The sequence below is a fragment of the Arachis stenosperma genome, chromosome 10 (assembly GCF_014773155.1).
Source record: "Arachis stenosperma cultivar V10309 chromosome 10, arast.V10309.gnm1.PFL2, whole genome shotgun sequence".
Classification (NCBI taxonomy): domain Eukaryota; kingdom Viridiplantae; phylum Streptophyta; class Magnoliopsida; order Fabales; family Fabaceae; genus Arachis; species Arachis stenosperma.
The window spans coordinates 48,514,908-48,520,763 of NC_080386.1; the positions used below are offsets into that span (position 1 = coordinate 48,514,908).

The 5,856-nt window shown below is 41.6% G+C and overlaps 1 non-coding gene across 1 annotated transcript; it reads left to right on the forward strand.

The window, feature by feature from the left end:
• Window positions 1-2,508: 2,508 nt before the first annotated feature.
• On the forward strand, window positions 2,509-2,616 carry LOC130959742 (small nucleolar RNA R71). The gene has a single exon (XR_009078809.1). It is a non-coding gene; the product is annotated as a small nucleolar RNA R71 (small nucleolar RNA).
• Window positions 2,617-5,856: the final 3,240 nt, after the last annotated feature.

Below are 5,856 nucleotides of genomic sequence, written 5' to 3' on the forward strand. Positions count from 1 at the left end.
CTTAAAAGGTTTGATCGTCCTCGAGCAAAAGAAGAAAGAAGAGAGTAGAAGAAGAAGAAATGAGGACGAAGGGAATGGCTTTGTGTTCGGCCAAAGAGGGGGAGAAGTGGTGTTTAGGTTGTGTGAAAATGAAGGAGTGAAGGAAGGGTTTTATTTAGGAGAGGGGGGGCTCATGGTTCGGTCATGTATGGGTGGGTTTGGGAGGGAAAGTGGTTTGAATTTGAAGGGTGAGGTAGGTGGGGTTTTATGAAGGATGGATGTGAGTGGTGAAGAGAAAGATGGGATTTGATAGGTGAAGGGTTTTTGGGGAAGAGGTGTTGAGGTGATTGGTGAATGGGTGAAGAAGAAAGAGGGTGGTGGGGTTGGTGGGGATCCTGTGGGGTCCAGATCCCTGAGGTGTCAAGGAAAAGTCATCCCTGCACCAAGTGGCAAGAAAATTTGCGTTTTGTGCCAAAGCTGGCGTTAAACGCCGGGCTGGTGCCCATTTCTGGCGTTTAACGCCATGTTCTTGCCCTTTCCTGGCGTTTAATGCCAGTCTGGTGCCTCTTTCTGGCGTTAAACGCCCAGAATGGTGCCAGACTGGGCGTTAAACGCCCATCTGCTAGCCTCACTGGCTTTAAACGCCAGTAGGTTCTTCCTCCAGGGTGTGCTGTTTTTCTTCCTGTTTTTCATTTGTTTTTGCTTTTCAATGATTTTGTGACTTCTCATGATCATCAACCTACAGAAAACATAAAATAACAAAGGGAAATAGATAAAATAGTAAGATTGGGTTGCCTCCCAACAAGCGCTTCTTTAATGTCAGTAGCTTGACAGTGGGCTCTCATGGAGCCTCACAGATGCTCAGAGCAATGTTGGAACCTCCCAACACCAAACTTAGAGTTTGAATGTGGGGGTTCAACACCAAACTTAGAGTTTGGTTGTGGCCTCCCAACACCAAACTTAGAGTTTGACTGTGGGGGCTCTGTTTGACTCTGATTTGAGAGAAGCTCTTCATGCTTCCTCTCCATGGTGACAGAGGGATATCCTTGAGCCTTAAACACAAAGGACTCCTCATTCACTTGAATGATCAGTTCACCTCTATCAACATCAATCACAGCCTTAGCTGTGGCTAGGAAGGGTCTGCCAAGGATGATGGATTCATCCATGCACTTCCCAGTCTCTAGGACTATGAAATCAGCAGGGATGTAATGGTCTTCAATTTTCACCAGAACATCCTCTACAAGTCTATAAGCTTGTTTTCTTGAATTGTCTGCCATCTCCAGTGAGATTCTTGCAGCTTGCACCTCAAAGATCCCTAGCTTCTCCATTACCGAGAGAGGCATGAGGTTTACACCTGACCCTAAGTCACACAGAGCCTTCTTGAAGGTCATGGTGCCTATGGTACAAGGTGTTGAAAACTTCCCAGGATCTTGTCTCTTTTGAGGTAATTTCTGCCTAGACAAGTCATCCAGTTCTTTGGTGCAAAGGGTTTGTTCTCCCAAGTCTCATTCCAAATAACTTGTCATTTAGCTTCATGATTGCTCCAAGGTATTTAGCAACTTGCTCTTCAGTGACATACTCATCCTCTTCAGAGGAAGAATACTCATCAGAGCTCATAAATGGCAGAAGTAGGTCCAATGGAATCTCTATGGTCTCATTTTGAGCCTCAGATTCCCATGGTTCCTCATTGGGGAACTCGTGGAGGCTAGTGCACGCCCATTGAGGTCTTCCTCAGTGGCGTTCACTTCCTCTCCTTCCTCTCCAAATTCGGCCATGTTGATGGCCTTGCACTCTCCTTTTGGATTTTCTTCTGTATTGCTTGGAAGGTACTAGGAGGGAGTTCAGTAATTTTTCTTGCTCAGCTGTCCCACTTGTGCCTCTAAATTTTCTAATGGAGGAACCTTGTTTCAGTCATGAACTTTGAGTGGTTTTGATTAGATCAGACCATGGTTGCTAAGTCAGAGTAATTCTGCTTAGAATTCTCTGCTGTTGCTGAGAAGCTGATGAAAAGGCTTGCCATTGCTAAACCTGTTTCTTCCACCTTATTGTTATTGAAACCTTGTTGAGGTCTCTCTTGATCCTTCCATGAGAAATTTGGGTGATTTCTCCATGAAGAATTATAGGTGTTCCATAGGGTTCTCCCATGTAATTCACCTCTTCCATTGAAGGGTTCTCAGGATCATAAGCTTCTTCTTCAGATGAAGCATCCTTAGTACTGCCAGGTGCATTTTGCATTCCAGACAGACTTTGAGAAATCAAATTGACTTGCTGAGTCAATATTTTATTCTGAGCCAATATGGCATTCAGAGTATCAATCTCAAGAACTCCTTTCTTCTGATTAGTCCCATTGTTCACAGGATTCCTTTCAGAAGTATACATGAATTGGTTATTTGCAACCATTTCAATTAGTTCTTGAGCTTCTGTAGGCGTCTTCTTCAGATGAAGAGATCCTCCAGCAGAGCTATCCAAAGACATCTTGGATAGTTCAGAGAGACCATCATAGAAAATACCTATGATGCTCCATTCAGAAAGCATGTCAGAAGGACATTTTCTGATTAATTGTTTGTATCTTTCCCAAGCTTCATAGAGGGATTCTCCATCCTTCTGTCTGAAGGTTTGGACTTTCACTCTAAGCTTACTCATTTTTGAGGTGGAAAGAACTTTGCCAAGAAGGCATTGACTAGCTTTTCCAAGAGTTCAGGCTGTCTTTAGTTGTAGTCCAACCATATTCTAGCTCTGTCTCTTACAGCAAAGGGAATAGCATAAGTCTGTAAACCTCAGGGTCAACTCCATTAGTCTTGACAGTGTCACAGATTTGCAAGAATTCAGCTAAGAAACTGATGAGGATCTTCCAATGGAAGTCCATGGAACTTGCAATTCTGTTGCATTAGAGAAACTAATTGAGGCTTAAGCTCAAAGTTGTTTGCTCCAATGGTAGGGATAGAGATGCTTCTCCCATAGAAGTCGGGAGTAGGTGCAGTAAAGTCACCCAGCACCTTCCTTGTATTGTTGTTGTTTTCGGCTGCCATGTGTTCTTCTTCTTTGAAGAATCGGTTAGGTCCTCTACAGAGAATTGTGCCTTAGCTTCTCTTAGCTTTCGCTTCAAGGTCCTTTCAGGTTCAGGGACAGCTTCACAAGAATGCCTTTGTCTTTGTTCCTGCTCATATGAAAGAGAAGAGAAACAAGAAATATGGAATCCTCTATGTCACATATAGAGATTCCTTGAGGTGTCAGAGGAAAAAAAAATAGAAGAAAGAGGTAGAAGAATTCGAACTTAGTGAGACAGAGTTCGAATTGTGCATTGAGGAGGAGTGATACTCCATAAATAGAAGGATGTGAGAAAAGGGGAAGAGACTTTTCGAAAATTAACTAAAAATATTTTTTAAAAAAAACATTTTGAAAAACTTTAATTTGATTTTCGAAAATCAAGAGTGAGAAAGAGATCAAGTAATTTTTGAAAAAGATTTTGAAATTAGAAATAAAAAAGATATGATTAAAAACTATTTTGAAAAAGATGTGATTGAAAAGATATGATTTGAAAACAATTTTAAAAAGATTTGATTTTAAAAATTAATGACTTGCCTAACAAAAAGATATGATTCAAACATTAACCTCTCTCAACAGAAAAGGCAACATACTTGAAATGTTCAATCAAATCATTAATTGTTAGCAAGTATCTTTGAAAAAGGAAAGAAATTGATTTTGAAAAGATTTGATTGAAAAGATATGATTTGAAAAAGATTTGATTTTGAAAAACTTTGAAAACTTGAAAAAAAAATTGATTTGAAAACAAAATCTTCCCTCTTGTGCCATCCTGGCGTTAAACGCCCAGAATGGTGCACATTCTGGCGTTTAACGCCCAATGCACTACCTTTTTGTGGCGTTAAACGCCCAACCAGGCACCCTGGCTGGCGTTTAAACGCCAGTCTGTCCTTCTTCACTGGGTGTTTTTGAACGCCCAGCTTTTTCTGTGAAATTCCTCTGCTGCATGTTCTGAATCTTCAGTTCCCTGTACTATTGACTTGAAAAGAACCAAGATTATATAAACAATGCATGCAAGACACCAAACTTAAAATTAGACACTAGACTCAAACAAGAAACATAAAATATTTTTGGTTTTTATGATTTTGTAATTTTTTTGTGCTTTTTCGAAAATTATATGAAATAGAAAATAAGGTTTCAGAATTCTTAATTTGGATTCCAGGAATCATTGCAATGCTAGTCTAAGACTCCGGTCCAGGAATTAGACATGGCTTCACAGCCAGCCAAGCTTTCAAAGAAAGCTTCGGTCCAAAACACTAGACATGGCAAATGCCAACCAAGCCTTAGTAGATCATTGCTCCAATAGCAAGATTGATAGAAATCAACAAGCTCTTGTGACGATCAGTTGAAACCTCGGTCCAATAAGATTAGACATGGCTTCACAGCCAGCCAGACTTCAACAGATCATCATGAAACTCTAGAACTCATTCTTAAGAACTCTGAAAAAAAATACCTAATCTAAGCAACAAGATGAACCGTCAGTTGTCCATACACGAAACAATCCCCGGCAACGGCGCCAAAAACTTGGTGCACGAAATTATGATCACTACAACTTCGCACAACTAACCAGCAAGTGCACTGGGTCGTCCAAGTAATAAACCTTACGCGAGTAAGGGTCGATCCCACGGAGATTGTTGGTATGAAGCAAGCTATGGTCACCTTGTAAATCTTAGTCAGGCAGACTCAAATGGGTATAGATGATGAATAAACATAAAGATAAAGATAGAGATACTTATGTAATTCAATGGTGGGAATTTCAGATAAGCGTATGAAGATGCTTGGTCCCTTCCGTCTCTCTGCTTTCCTACTGTCTTCATCCAATCCTTCTTACTCCTTTCCATGGCAAGCTTATGCAAGGGTTTCACCGTTGTCAGTGGCTACCTCCCATCCTCTCAGTAGAAATGTTCAACGCACCCTGTCACGGCACGGCTATCCAGCTGTCGGTTCTCGATCGGACCGGAATAGAATCCAGTGATTCTTTGCGTCTGTCACTAACCCCCGCCCTCAGGAGTTTGAAGCACGTCACAGTCATTCAATCATTGAATCCTACTCAGAATACCACAGACAAGGTTAGACCTTCCGGATTCTCTTGAATGCCGCCATCAGTTCTTGCCTATACCACGAAGACTCTGATCTCACGGAATGGCTGGCTCGTTTGTCAGGCGAGCGCTCGGTTGTCAGGCGATCAACCATGCATCGTGTATCAGGAATCCAAGAGATATTCACCCAATCTAAGGTAGAACGAGGTGGTTGTCAGTCACACGTTCATAGGTGAGAATGATGATGAGTGTCACGGATCATCACATTCATCAAGTTGAAGAACAAGTGATATCTTGGAATAAGAACAAGCTGAATTGAATAGAAGAATAATAGTAATTGCATTAATACTCGAGTACAGCAGAGCTCCACACCTTAATCTATGGTGTGTAGAAACTCCACCGTTGAAAATACATAAGAACAAGGTCTAGGCATGGCCGTGAGGCCAGCCCCCAAAACATGATCAAAGGATTCAAAGACCTAAAGATGATCTAAGATCCCAAGATGAAAATACAATAGTAAAAGGTCCTATATATAGAGAACTAGTAGCCTAGGGTGTACAGAGATGAGTAAATGACATAAAAATCCACTTCCGGGCCCACTTGGTGTGTGCTTGGGCTGAGCATTGAAGCATTTTCGTGTAGAGACTCTTCTTGGAGTTAAACGCCAGCTTTTGTGCCAGTTTGGGCGTTTAACTCCCACTTTGGTCCCAGTTCCGGCGTTTAACGCTGGGAATTCTGAAGGTGACTTTGAACGCCGGTTTAGGCCATCAAATCTCGGGCAAAGTATGAACTATTA